This window comes from Myotis daubentonii, chromosome 13, assembly GCF_963259705.1.
Source record: "Myotis daubentonii chromosome 13, mMyoDau2.1, whole genome shotgun sequence".
NCBI lineage: Eukaryota > Metazoa > Chordata > Mammalia > Chiroptera > Vespertilionidae > Myotis > Myotis daubentonii.
In genome coordinates this window covers 4,843,258-4,858,351 of record NC_081852.1, presented here as the reverse complement: position 1 = coordinate 4,858,351, position 15,094 = coordinate 4,843,258, and the positions used below count along the sequence as shown (strand labels likewise).

The 15,094-nt window shown below is 46.9% G+C and overlaps 1 protein-coding gene across 5 annotated transcripts in view; it reads right to left on the bottom strand.

The window, feature by feature from the left end:
• BMPR1A (bone morphogenetic protein receptor type 1A) overlaps positions 1 to 12,888 on the bottom strand; it is a 191,842-nt gene extending 178,954 nt beyond the window's left edge. For all 5 annotated transcript variants that reach the window (XM_059662046.1, XM_059662047.1, XM_059662048.1 and 2 more), the window contains exon 1: positions 12,596 to 12,888. The gene's annotated coding sequence lies outside the window, so the exon portion shown is untranslated. The remainder of the gene's footprint in view (positions 1 to 12,595) is intronic.
• Positions 12,889 to 15,094: the final 2,206 nt, after the last annotated feature.

Sequence of the window (15,094 nt, the reverse complement as noted above, 5' to 3'; positions counted from 1 at the left end):
AACACTGACCTCAACTTCTCTTACACAAAGATTCACCTTTATGAACATTTACTAACAAGCATTACTATGTGGCAAGAGCAGTGTTCAGTGCTTAACTGCATCCATTCATTCAGTCTCCGCAGTAACCCTGGAGAGAGCACTACTATTATCCTCATCTAGTGTATGAGGAAATAAGGTTTAGAAAAACTAATTACTTTGGTGAAAGGTCACAAACCTAGTAAACAGAAGCCTGCAAAGTACAGAATACAATAAACATATAAATGGATAACTAAAAATATAAATAATTCAACAGTTAATGAACCTTTTTAGTTATCTGGGATTCAGGTAAGGAAAAGCCACTGTAATCATATCAAGATTCCTTTATTCTTTTAAGAAATTAGCATCTTCTTTGTATAAAGATTTCATTTACTTAACCTTCTGTGACATGACCATTAGAACTTGTCACAGACCATCTTCTACACAAATTGATAAGATGGTAAGAAAAAACAGAAAACAATGAAGAACTTGAGGAAGAATAAAGCTTAGTCAATACAATTAGAGTAATTATGCCACTTAACAACTAGCAATTATTATTGTAGGAATATATTCAGGAAGGGGAGTGATGTTTCTCTAAGAGTATATTCTTCATCTAACAAATTTTTAACTTTAAGGAACACATTTTGAAAAAATATAGCTTAAAGAAATTTGATTTATGCCCTTTATATTTAAAACTAGGGGCCCGGTGCACGAAATTCGTGCACTGGGTGTGTGTGTGTGGGGGGGGTGTCCCTCAGCCCAGCCTGCCCCCTCTCACATACTGGGAGCCCTCAGGCGTTGACCCCCATCACCCTCCAATCGCAGGATCGGCTCCTTGCCCAGGCCTGATGCCTCTGCCAGAGGTGTCAGGCTTGGACAGGGGACCCCCATCTCCCCCTGATCACTGGCTCTGGCCCCCGCCCAGGCCTGAGGCCTCTGGCCCAGGAATCATGCCTGGGCAGGGGACCCCCATCTCCCTCTGATCGCTTGCTCCACCCCCCACCCAAGCCTGACGCCTCTGACCCAGGCTTCAGGCCTGGGCAAGGGGACCATCATATCCCCCCAATCCCCGGCTCAGCCCCCCACCCAGGCCTGATGCCTCGGCCAGAGGAGTTGACCCTCATCACCCTCCGATCACCAATCACTGGATCGGCTCCTTGCCCAGGCCTGATGCCTCTGCCAGAGGTGTCAGGCTTGGACAGGGGACCCCCATCTCCCCCTGATCACTGGCTCTGGCCCCCGCCCAGGCCTGAGGCCTCTGGCCCAGGAATCATGCCTGGGCAGGGGACCCCCATCTCCCTCTGATCGCTTGCTCCACCCCCCGCCCAAGCCTGACGCCTCTGACCCAGGCTTCAGGCCTGGGCAAGGGGACCATCATATCCCCCCAATCCCCGGCTCAGCCCCCCACCCAGGCCTGATGCCTCGGCCAGAGGAGTTGACCCTCATCACCCTCAGATCACCAATCACCGGATCGGCCCCTTGACCAGGCCTGAGGCCTCCGGCAGAGGTGTCAGGCCTGGGCAGGGGACCCCCAGCTCCCCACGGTTGCAGGCTCCGCCCCTGCCCAGGCCTAACGCCTCTGGCCTAGGCGTCCGGCCCGGGCAGCGGGGACCCGCAGCTGCAGCGGCCCCGCGATCATGGGCTTCGCTTTAGGCCCAGGCAAGGGACCCCTAGCTCCTGGGACTGCCAGCTTCGACCGTGCCCAGCTCCCATCGCTGGCTCCACCCCTACTTCCTGCTATCACTGGCCAGGGCGGAAAAGGCACCTGATTCTCCGATCATGGCTGCGGGGCAGGGCAAAGGCGGCCCCAGGGCCGCCTTTGCCCTGCCCCCCAGCTCTTAGCTCCCCCCTGGGTTTCCGATCACTGTCAGTGGCAGGGGGCTTCTTCCTGCTTTCCCTTTCGCCTCCCTGCATTGTGCCTACATATGCAAATTAACCGCCATCTTGTTGGCAGTTAACTGCCAATCTTAGTTGGCAGTTAATTTGCATATAGCCCTGATTAGCCAATGAAAAGGGTATCGTCGTACGCCAATTACCATTTTTCTCTTTTATTAGATAGGACTAGAGGCCCAGTGCACAGATTCGTGCCCTGGTGGGGTCCCTCGGCCTGGCCTGCAGGGATTGGGCTGAAACCAGCTCTCCAACATCCCCCAAGGGGTCCCAGATTGTAAGAGTGTGGTTCTTGGGTGACGCACCCTGGAATCAGGCTCCCTCCTCTCTGGTTCCAGATGCGTCACCCAAGAACTGCAGCTGCCAAGTCACCACAGTTCAGCAGCTCCTGCATTGAGCACCTGCCCCCTGGTGGTCATTACGCATCATAGCTATCGAACAGACAGTCAAATGGTCGTTAGGCTTTTATATATATGGATACTTAACTTTGTTTTATACAGAGAAACTCCACTTGCTTATTTTATCCCTTGCCCCAACAGCCAGAAACAATTAATCTGGCCATTGTCAAGAAGGAAAAACTCTACCCTCTTAGGTTCAGAATCTGGGGCCTGCAAATTAAACTAACAAAAAACAGATTAGCAAGAGAAAAAACTGACTTTTATTCACTTATCAGAGTTAACTGAAAAATGTGACTCAAGAAGGCAGTTAGAATTTGGGACTTATACTTTTAGGAAAGATAAAAGGATCCCTAGATAAATAGATGGGAAATATGGTCCCTTTATGACAATGTCAGTATAGGTGTGCTACCCACTTCTCATCTCTTCTCCTCTCTATTCATGAGAGTTGATATTTCCTGGTCTCAAAACTCCAAAGAGAAAATTTATGACAAATGATTTCTTCTGAGAGGCTCTACTTTAAGGCAGATATGAGAGGGGAGAGGGGAGAAGGGAAGGGGGAAGGGGGAAAGGGATGAGGGAGGGGGGAGGGGGGAGAGGGGAGAGGAAAGGGGGAAGGGGAGGGGAGGGGAGGAAAGGCCTATTGTCAAATGCCTGCAGTTGCATCTTCTATACCTATTCACCACCAAAACATACAGCTATCTGAACACTTACTCTTTACAAAGCACTGAATTATCTGACTAAACAAAATATTTTAGGGCAAATTCAGCCACCAAAGAGCTTATATAGTAAGTTGAGAGTATAAGATAACTTAGCTTTTTAATTTTTGTTTTTCAATATTCTTACAGCAGCAAGGAAATTTTTATATACCATGCACAAAAATAAAAAACAAGTGACTAATTTAAGAAATACAACATACCTCAAAACAAAGTTCCTACAAATAAGTAAGAAAAATCTAAATTAGAAAAATGAACAAAGGACAGAGGAATGCAAAGAGCCAACAAACATATAAAACCCTGCTCAACTCACAATCAAAGAAACACAGATTAAAACTGTAGCACTGTTTTTTCAGCTGGCAGACTGGCAAAGAGTTACTGTGTTGGTGACTGGGGGGCGGGGGGGGGAAGAATTCACTCAAGCACTGCTGCTTGGAATGTGAATGGCTGCAGACTCTCCAGAGCAGTCTGGCACTGCTTCAGATCTCCATGGCTCCTCTTACAGGAAATGCAAGTCTAAGAATTCACCCTATAAAATAAAAATGCTCTCACAGGATACATGCATGCACCACAGTAATGCACCCCCCCCCAAAAAAAAAAAAACAATCTTAGTATTAATTGATGGGGGACTGGTAAATAAAATGAAATATTACTTGACTACTAAAAAAAATGAGGAAAGGACCCAGTTATTCCACTTCTAGGACTATATCCCAAGAAACCAGAAACACCAATCAGAAAGGATATATGCACCCCTATGTTCATAGCAGAACAATTTACAATAGCTAAGATTTGGAAACAGCCTAAGTGCCCATCAGCAGGTGAGTGGATTAAAAAACTGTGGTACATCTACACAATGGAATACTATGCCACTATAAAAAAGGAACTTTTACCATTTGCAACAGCATGGATTGCACTGGAGAGCATTATGCTACGCGAAATAAGCTAGTCGGAGAAAGATAAATATTTACATGATCTCATTCATCTGTGGGATATAATGAACATAAACTGATAAACAAAAATAGATCCAGAGACAAATGGGGGGGGGGGGGTCGGGGAGCAACCAAAGGACTTGTATGCATGCACATTAGCATAACCAATGGACACAGACACTGGGGCAGTGGGGGCTTGACCCCAGGGGTCGGGGGGGGGGGGGGGGACTCAATTGGGAAAAAGAAGACATATGTAAACTTTAAACAATAAAAATAAATAAATAAATGCCAAAAAGAAAAGGAAAAGAAATGAGGAAAGCTACACTTATTGACATAAAGAGTTCACCTATATATTCAGTGAAAACAAACTTAAAGGGAAGGATGCACAGCCCTGGCCGGGAGGTTGGGTTGGTAAAGGAAGCACTGTCCCTTACACCAAAAGGTTGGGGCTTCGATTTCCTGTCAGGGCACATACCTAGGTTTCAGGTTCAATCCCGGTTGGAGTGCATATGGGAGGCAACTGATAGGTTTCTCTCATATCAATGTTTTTACCTCTTTCTTTCAAGTCAATAAAAATATTTCCTTGCCCTGGCCAGTGTGACTCAGTTGGTTGGATGTCATCCTATGTATTGAAGGTTGCTGGTCCTGGTCATCACAGGTCTAGGTTACGGGCATGATCCTGGGTAGGGAGCATGCAGGAGGCAGCGGATCGATGTTTGCTTTCAGAGATGTTTCTCTCTCTCTCTCTCTCTCTCTCTATCTCTCTCTCTCTCTCTCTCTCTCTCTCTCTCTCTCAAAAGCAATGAAAATGTTTTGGTTTTATTTTATTTCATATATACTTTTTAAAATAATTTTGTTTAAAAAAAGAAAAGGATGCATAGTACAGCCCCATTTTTGGAAAGGAGAAGAGATTAAGAGAAAGAAATAAATGAAGATAATAAAAAAGAAAGGTTCTATTTATCTCTGTACTTTTAACAGTTGTAACCTGTGGGGTGGGGTAGGATTGCAGAAGCCTTTCACTTTCTACTCCATGTCATATTGTTTGAAGTTTCAACCACAAATATTTATAACTTATGTAAACAGAAGAAACAGAGTTGGGTTCTATGGTAATATACAGTTAGGGAAACTGTCTGGAGTTTCACTAGGTTAATCCTGAGAAGGCCTGTACTAAAGAAATCTAATATAGAAGGTGTCCCAAAATTCACGCAAGAAGTAATTTTGATAGAAAACACAGGTTTATAATTAAAAATTGTAAATTTTTTTATTGATTCATAAAGTATACAGTATAGGGTTGTGTATGGAATAGCATATCGGGTAAATGGATTATCATGTCGTGATAGCGAGCACCATTAACTATTATTGCCTGAGCAGCCGCATTTTTTTTTAAATATATTTTATTGATTTTTTACAGAGAGGAAGGGAGAGAGATAGAGAGCTAGAAACATCGATGAGAGAGAAACACCGATCAGCTGCCTCCTGCACACCCTCCCACTGGGGATGCGCCCACAACCCAGGTACATGCCCTTGACCGGAATCGAACCCGGGACCCTTCAGTCTGAAGGCCGACGCTCTATCCACTGAGCCAAACCGGTTTCGGCGAGCAGCCGCATTTTTGAAAAAGAATGGTCCGATGATGCCTCCAGCCCAAAATCCGCACCAGTGACACACTGTGGATGCATTTGTTTCTCAACAATCACTCGTGGATTTTCTGAACCCCTAATGCGACAATTTTGTCGATTAACCAAGCCATCCACAGTAACAGGTCTAAAGATTCTGAACTCAAACCCAGAATAGGATATTTAGGTGATGTAGGCTAATGAAAGAGTAGTAGCATGTGAATGACCAAGCCTTGTCCATTCTAGGTGCTACTTATCTGCCACCATCCTAGTCCAGGCCAGTCTTACTTTCTTCAAGTTGATTCTCCACTACGTGACTAATCTCCATAAACTGCAAATCTGATTATTTTATCCCTACATTTGACATACTACTAGGCTACTGCTTAAGTCAATAGCAATTACATACAGCTAGAGCAATATAGAGATAGAGCAATAGCTCCAATGTTTCTGATGTTTAGTGGTATAAACAAAATTATAAGAGTAACAACATCCACCATATCAGAGTAGCTCAGATTCACTGGTTCTTAAAAAAAGATATTCAAGAATAATTTCCTTATCCAATGTCTTCATCATCTATATGAACTTGGTTTAGGGGTCCAGTGGACCCACCATGAGTTGTATTCCACTCACTGATCATCTCATCTCCCTAAACACTACCTAGTGTTTTCTTCAAAAAACACTACTGGGGATCTCCAAGCACATCATTTTGTTTCTATTTTTAAAGACTTGATAGCCTTTAAAATATTGGCTACAAAAATTGATACACATAACTATGAGTTAGTAAGATAGCCAAATATTTACAATTATTTTTATACTTACTTTTTTTAAAGGCATATGATTGATAATGACTATATAAATACTCAATATTGTCTTTAAAATAACTCATAAAATTAGCTATCACAACTCTCCCACAATTCTCCCTTTACATAATTTGTGCCATTTTGTGAAAACTATTAGCTCTTTGAGGATCTGAGTTCAAAAAATCAAGGAGAAAAAATACTGAAAGCTGTTGTGGGAGCTCCTCCATCCAAAAATAAATATTTCTCTATACTGCTTGTAACGTTTTACTTGTTAAAGAGGTTTAACAAGCATCCTCTTTTAAAAAATAACTTTTCATTATAATAGTAAAGCTATGCCCTAACCAGTTTGGCTCAGTGGATAGAGCGTCGGCCTGCAGACTGAAGGGTCCCAGGTTCGATTCCGGTCAAGGGCATGTACCTGGGTTGCAGGCACATCCCCAGTAGGGGGTGTGCAGGAGGCAGCTGACCAATGTTTCTCTCTCATCGATGTTTCTAACTCTCTATCCCTCTCCCCTCCTCCCTGTAAAAAAATCAATAAAATATATTTAAAAATTAAAAAAAACCTTTAATGGTTTTTTAAAAAAATAATAGTGAAGCTATGTCACTCCCACATGTGTGATTTAAATTCTCCTTCCCAATATCCCTAAAGGAATGATCCTATATAATAAAAGTCTAATATGCAAATTGACCAAACTGCGGAATGACCAGTCGCTATGACGCACACTGACCAACAGGGGGCAGACGCTCAAGGCAGGAGCTGCCCCCCTGGTGTTCAGTGCACTCCCACAGGAGGAGGGTTGCTCAGCCAGAAGCCCTGAGCCAGGCTCACAACTGGCTGGCGAGCGCAGCGACCTGCCTCCACAGCAGCACTAAGGATGTCCGACTGCCGGCTGGACCTAAGCCCGCTCCCCGCAGAGAGCCGGCCTAAGCCGTCAGTCGGATATCCCCGGAGGGCTCCTGGACTGCGAGAGGGTGCAGGCCGGGCTGAGGGAACCACCCCCCCCCCCCCGCGAAATGCAAAAATTTCATGCACCAGGCCTCTAGTAGTTTCGATAAACGAGAACCTCTTTTCATCAATCCTAAGATGCATAGATTTGTTATAGTTTAGCATCTCTGAAGTTAGGGTGTATCTACAATCAATGACTTCTATAAGTTAACTGGAAGCATATTTTCTTTATATAAGTGATCTATAAAATTATAGTGCATCTTAAATTGATGTAATTCAATACAACTCAACAGTTAATATTTTAAGAATTAAAGAGTTGAACTGACTTGTTCGCTATGAATCTTGAGGTATTAAAAAGGCATTCGAAAAGCGTACACACTAATAAAAGGTGGAAGAAGAAAGAAAAGACTTTGTAGTTCAAATTAAGCCTGAGAGGAAACCCATTTTCCTCTCTCTCTGATTCCCTGCTCACAAGATGCAGAAGTCAGGTCAGTACTACTGTAACTAATGTCCACTGCTAGGCTAGACAGGGGCCTTTCTCCATTTATTCGTTTTAATATGCAACAAAGTCAGTTACAGGCCCGATCTTTGGTCTAGTAGCAGAACTAGTATTTGTATAAAATTGTTATAAAAGACTAAATGACTCACAGAGCTGCACACTTAACGTGTGCATATCACTGTATATAAATTATACTTCAATAGAGTTGATTTCTTTTAAAAAGACAAATGAGTGAGTGCAGTAAGAAAGTATTAGATAAAAAACTTCATCCCTTAAAAACACCCCTTCCTCCAAAGGGATTCTACTCCGAAGACACTGGGGACGACTTCAGAGATGGACTTCATTCACTTGTTTACTTGTAAACATTTATTTATTTTTCTCACTGTAATTGTATCTTACATAGTCTTTGAGTTGCAGATTTTTTTTTTACCTTATTACATTTTTGAAGTATAACTGATACCCTATTAGTTTCAGGTGTATATCATAGTGATACAGAATTTATATATATTACAATGACCCTCACAATAAATCTAATTCCATTTGTCAGCATATAGTTATTACAATATTATGAACTGCAGATTTTTTTTTCAGAGTAATATATGCACAGGGTTAAATATCAGCATTCTGAAGGCCTATAAGAAAATTGACCAACCCATGCCCTGTCCATCTCCACTGTAGTGTCACTAACTAGTGATAACAATTTTAAACAATATTATTTTAATGCCTCTAGTGAAAATCTATCTACAAATAAGCTCACTAAACTTCTATTTCAAGAATCACATAATTTAGATATCAACTATTGACTTCTTGGGGTTTCTTTCTTTTTCTTTTTTTTTTTTTTTTTGGTTTACTGATCCTCATGGAAGGATTTTTTTTCCCCCATTGATTTTTAGAGAGTGAAAGGGAGGAAGAGAGACAGAGAGAGAGACACATCAATGTGAGAGAGCATCTATTTGTTGCCTCCCACACATGTCCAGACAGGGGCCAAGGATTGAGCCTGCCCTTGCCTGAGACCCTTCAGTCCAAAGTTCTAACTACCGATCCAAACTGGCTAGGGCTGACTTCTTGGTTTGATAGATAAGGATTTAACACACTTTTATCACAGAAAGACAGAATTTGAAATGGAACTTGAAGGACTTGGACATATGCAATCCAAGTAGAGGGAACAGTGTAGGGGGGGAGGGGGGTTGACACATGTACAGGAAGCAAAAATAGAATAAGAATAAGGTAAATAGGAGGCAAATCCCATGGAAAGGTTTACAGTTAACAGAAGACCCTGGAAACTTCTGAGTAAAGAAGTGACAAGAACTGAGCTTCAAGATTAGTTTAGGAAGAAATGCATAAGATAACCTGCATAAAGGTGGAAATGAAGGCAAGAAGATCACATCTGTTCAGGTGGGAGGAGAACCTGATTCAGCTAGAAATAAATAGACACATGTAAATAGACAAGGGGAAAGTATCAAATATACAAATATATACACATATATAATATGATATGCAAATATATATCAAATTAAAATTTTAAAGAAAAAAGAACTGTGAAAACCAAGTAACACTAGATTTAAAAACTCAATAAATAAATTTGTGGAAAATAAACAATTTGTGGATTAAATACTAAAATTAACACAAGAAATAGAAAACCTACACGGAACAACTACTGAACAAATTAAAATGGGATGCAAAGTCCTCTTCAGGAAAAATAAAAATAAAATAAATAAAACACAAAAACTGAAACCTGAATGTCTTATAGGTGAGGTCTACCAAACTCTCAAGTAAAAGATAACCCCAGTCTAAACTGCTCCTGAAAAGAGAATCCAACTCGTTTTATTAAGTATCGTAACCTTGAGACCAACGTGTATTAAAAACTGTACCAGAGTTAGCAGAAAACGAGAAGAACCCACAGATGTTGGCTACAGACAAGATGTGATGGAATGGGTTTGGTATGACATCAACAGAAATAAGGAACACCAGGGAAACAAGTTTGGTAAGGAAGAAGAGTTCAGTTTAAACCAGAATAACCAGACAGAGACATGCATAGGCAGTTGGTTATACAGGGATTCAAGTGCAGAACAGAAAGAACAGAGATTTGAGAATTATTCAGACAGAAGGGTCTAAACCAGTGGTTCTCAACCTTCCTTATGCCGCGACCCTTTAATACAGATCCTCATGTTGTGGTGACCCCCAACCATAACATTATTTTCGTTGCTACTTCATAACTGTAATGTTGCTACTGTTATAAATCGTCATGTAAATATCTGATATGCAGGATGTATTTTCATTGTTACAAATTGAACCTAATTAAAGCATAGTGATTAATCACAAAAACAATATGTAATTATATATGTGTTTTCCGATGGTCTTACGCGACCCCTGTGAAAGGGTCGTTTGACCCCCAAAGGGGTCGCGACCCACAGGTTGAGAACCACTGGTCTAAACAATAATATCAAAGGACTAGAGATCTAGGAAAGTGATCTGAAGGTGAAACTTGGAGAACACATTTTAAACAGGAGGAAGGAAAAACAGAAAGCAGAAAAGGGGCAATGAGAAACAAAGTTAGTACTAAGGCGAAGAAGCCCTCCTCTCATCTAGTTAGTTCTCATCCTTCAGAACTGTCCAGGGCCCCAAGGCCACACTTTCAAGGAGGCCTTTTCAGATTCTGCCGGCATCACCAGCACCAGATCAGGTTCCCATTTTAAGCTCTTATAATATGCTATACTTTAATTACCATATTTAATTACAGAATTCATTCTGCAATGTATGTCTCCCCCACTAGACTAAGCTCCATGAGGGCAAGGGCCATACCTGTTGTTGCAGCCTATTACTTTGCATGGTGTGTTAGAAGATAGTATTTGTTGAAGGAACTTAAAAGATAAATGAAAGCCAAGAAAAGGGCTTTCAAAATGCTACAGAAAGCTGGCGGTGAAATCCAGATAACAAAGGGTTAAGAAGTGAATAGATGGCCAGGAAGTAACAGTAGAAAAAGAGGACTATTCTTGGCAATCTCTGAAGATAGGATTATGAAGGACTGAATTTTAATTTTACTTCAATTTTGCTCTATGTTACAATTACTCTTTAATGAACATGTATTACTTTTATAAGAACAATTTTTTTAGTTTTTATATAATTTGAAAAGGAGAAGCAATAGCAAGTAGTAGACTCAAGGGAAGGTGTTTGTAAAGTGAGGGAATCATTTTTAAATATTTTTAAAGTTTTCAATTACAACTGACATTTAGTATTATATTAGTTCCAGCTTCTGTCATAGTGGTTAGACATTTACCTTACAACAAAGTGATTCTTCTGATAATCCTAGTACCCAGCTGACACCAGTTATTACGTTGGCTATATTCCCGATGCTGTACTTTACATCCCTGGGACTATTTTGTAATTGCCAATTTGTACTTCTTACTTGTGAATTATTGGAATCTTAAACACGTTCGTACTTTCAAGAACCCTAAGACAAAAGAGGGGACAACTCATACTCCATGAAATAGGAAAAAGAAAAATGAAAAAGTTGTCAATAGAAAGAACATAAAAAAAAATTTTTCCCAACTGAGCTGGAAGGAAAGAAGCCGACCAGAGGAGGACTCCGGAGAGTGCCGGGAGGAGCTCCCCGTGAGGCTGGAGAAGCGGAGACAGCGGAGAGAGAAGGACGCGTTTGCACGGAGCTGCGGGGACTGCGAGGGGGGGAGGGGGGCGCCGCCAGCAGCGGCTCTGTCCTCGGAAAGGAGTGCCTACATTTCAGCCAGCCTTTGGGAAACTCAACCTATTCCTAGCTCAGAAAGCCCGGATTTTAGCCGTAAGTTCTTCTCCTACAAGTAAACACAATAAAAGAGTTGTTTTCAACTCAAGTAACAAAGCAGCGACCATTTCAAGCATCAGTAACTGAAAAGTGCTCCGAACCTAACGCGGCGCAGGAGGGCTGGGTGCCGACGCGCCCGCGCCTCGCCTCGCCGTCCCAGCGTCCCGACCGCAGGCCCGGGGCCCGGGCCCGGCGCCCCAACTTCAAGCCCGGGGCCCGGGCCCGGCGCCCCGACGCGCTCCGCCACCGCCGTTCTTCTCGGTTTCCTCGTCTAACACAGAACAAGGGCCATCGCCGGCCCCGACCGCACGGTGAGCGCCGAGGTCGCACTGCGCTCGGAGCAGCTGCTCACCGTTCACCGGGGCGCCTTCCACCCCGGACGGATCGACATCCCGGCGCCGCGGAGTGCAGGCGCAGCGCCCCCCGCGCGGCACCCTGTTCCCTCCGACGCAGCCCTCTCCCAGCCTTCCCGCTAGAGTCGGGGAAGGAAAAGTTTCCGGACGCGGAGAGCGGAGCCGCTCCGCCATGGCAGCGCGGCCGCGAGCACAACAGGTGAACCGAGGGCCGGCCGCTCCCCCGGCGCCCCCACCCGCGGAGCAGACGCGCTTCTTCCCTTTTTGGCAGAAGCGCCCGGACACAAATCGCGACCATCAGCCTCGCAGCTCGCGGGCGAGGGAGGGCCGCGAGCGCTTCCCATGTAAGGCTTCACGGAGCGCCACGGAGGCGGCTCTCGTCCACCGCCTCCCGACCTCGGCCCGGAGCCCGGAGCCCGGGGGTGGGAACAAAAGAGGGGCCGGGAGGGGCGGGCGGCCGGGCTCTGGCCCGGGTGGGAGTGCGGGACGGCGGGCCCAGCGGGCCGCGGCCTGAGACGCCGGGCGCCGGAGACTCCACGGGGCGCCCGGCTCCCCCCGAAACTCCTCGGAGTCCACGGCGGCCTCCCGGCCGGTCGCCCCGACGCGCAGCACCCTCCTTCCCGAGAGGCCAACTCACCCGGACCCCGAGGAACGCATCCTCCAGCCGGGCGCGAAGCGGGGTGCGCGCGGCGAGCCGTCGGGAGGCGGCGGGGCCCGGCTCGGCCTCCCCCTCGGCGTGCGGCGGCCCCGGCCCGGTGGCCCCTCGCGCGGCGTGCGCTTCTCGTCTCGCGCAGACGGACGCCCCGGAGCCGGGCCTGCCTTCTGGCCCCCTCGTCGTCGTCGTCCTCCTCCTCCTCCTCGCCCTCCTCCTCCTCGGGCGCCCGCGCCGAGCGCCAGCAGGCGGATTCCAATCTCGGCCGCGGCCGCCACAGACACAGCGCGGGGGAGGGTGGGGGAGGGGCGGGGGCGCCTCCGCGGGACCCGGCTGCGCGCGCGCACTGGGCGCACCCCGCCCGCCCGCCCCGCCCCGGACGCGAAAGGAGCCGAGTGCGCGGCGGAAGTGCCCGAAGGACCCGCGGGCCTGGCGCCCCGCTGCCGGGGAGGAGAGCCCTCGGCCGGCAAGGGGGCGCCGGTCTGCAGTCGGGAGCGCTGGGAGGGGGGCCCCACCGGGGCGGCTGGTCTCTGGAAGCCGCTCGGCCGGGCCCTTCGCGTGGCCCCTTCGACACCCGCAGGCTCCATGCGAGCGCCCGTCGGTCGGCGGGTGCCAGAAGGCCGACCGCCCCGAATCCGCAGCCCACGGCGGCCGCCAGGAGAGGAGCCGTGTGGGCGCACTCCTCCCTGTTCCCTCCCCGCGCCCCCGCTCCCCTCTCCGGGCTCTCGGCCGGGCGAGGCGCCCGCCACCTCGCTCCTCGCGCCCGCCCCGCGGGGATGTGCGTGGCCGTCCCCGCTGCTCCCGCAGCCGCGTCTCTGGACGTTCGTTGAAAGGATTCAGTGCCCTCCCCGCGCGTGAGGAAAGATTCAGGCCCCTTTTCCTACCGGGGGGACCTTACTCTGGTAAATATTGCAAAGAATGTGTCAAGTCTCTTCACCAAAGATATTTTTTTAAAAAGTTCCCTTTATAAAATCACCTTTTAAACAAAGGGAAAGACTGTGCCGGGCAGTAATATTTGTTTTTATCCACTTTCTTCCTAAGATGTTTAGATTCCAGAATAGTCCCTGGTAGTCTTGCTCAAAGACTTGCTGTCCATCTTTCTTCTGCCCTTTTCTCCTTCTACCTGCTTTGTCCTTCCTGCCTCACGTTCCCGCTGTAATTCCGTTTCTCTTCCAGTTCTGTGTACTGGTGTGCGCGTGTGTGCGTGCGCGCGTGTGCGTATGTGTGTGCGCGCGTGCATGTGTGCGTATGTGTGTGCGTGCGTGCGTGTGTATTCGCGTGTGTGCGTGCGCGTGTGTGCATCCTGAGCTCCACTGTCTCGACGGAGTCCTGGGCTGTAGGGCTGCTCTGCAGGAGGAATGAATGGTTCCTGAGTTTCCTTCCATCAACTAGAATGTGTCGCTTTTCCGGTTTCCCGCGTGTACATCGCTTTAGTGTTAGGGAGAAGCGGAACCTTTTGCTCGAGGAGACTGAGCCTGGTTGGCCAGAGAACTCACTGCTTATGGCGAGTGGTGGCCACGACAGGTGAAACCATGACGGGTGTCCACATGCCCTCAGGCCTACCTCCCTGTGCAGACACACGGATCCGCCTGTACGGCGGACAGGTCTCAGGCTGGAACTTGAGGACATCAGGTTTCTGAGAGGCACAGTCGGTATTGCCGGGGTGGTTACATGCCACTGAAAGAGAGAGCGGAACGGAGGCATCGCATTTTAAGTGATGTCTTTCTTCTTTGCAAAAGGGCCTTCTTTTAAAGTCTTTGGGACTTCTACCTGACATCCTTTTGCTCTCCTTCGATAAGGACCACCTAGTGCCCACACCTAAATCCTTCGCGTTATTTCTTCAGTGGACATCCTGCCGACTGCTGATTGAGCAGGGTGTGGGGTTCTCTTGCATGCCCGCCTGCCCCTCCGTTTGCCTGCCCGCTAAATGCAGAGAGCAGCCAGGAAGACCAAGGAGGCAAACGGTCGGCCCCCCAAACTCAAAGACAACAAACATCTCAAGGCCCAGATTTAACGTTCTCTCATGTGAAGGGGTTGGTGGTTCTGTGTGTGTTTTCAAGTAGATGAACAGCATGGGCTGAATTGGACCTTTCTTCTGTGCTCACTTAGTTTGGGGCACGGTTCCCAAGAGTGGTAGTTGCATGCCCAAATCATAGAGCATTAATTTGGAATTGAAAATTACCCTTCTCATACAGTTCTGAGATCTTCAAGGACACCTTCCCTGATCACCTGTCTTTTTCTTTCAATTCTCACTCGAGGATATTTTTTCCATTGACTTTTAGAGAGAGTAGAAGGGAGGGAGGTGGTGAAGAGAGAGAGAGAGACATGGATTGGTTGCCCCCTGCATTGGCCCCGACTGGAGCCAGGGAGTGAACCTGCAACCCAGGTATGCGCTCTTGATGGGGAATCGAACCCAAGACCCTTTGGTTCCAGGGCTGGTGCTCTACCACTGAGCAACACTGGCCAGGGCTCACCTGTCTTAAA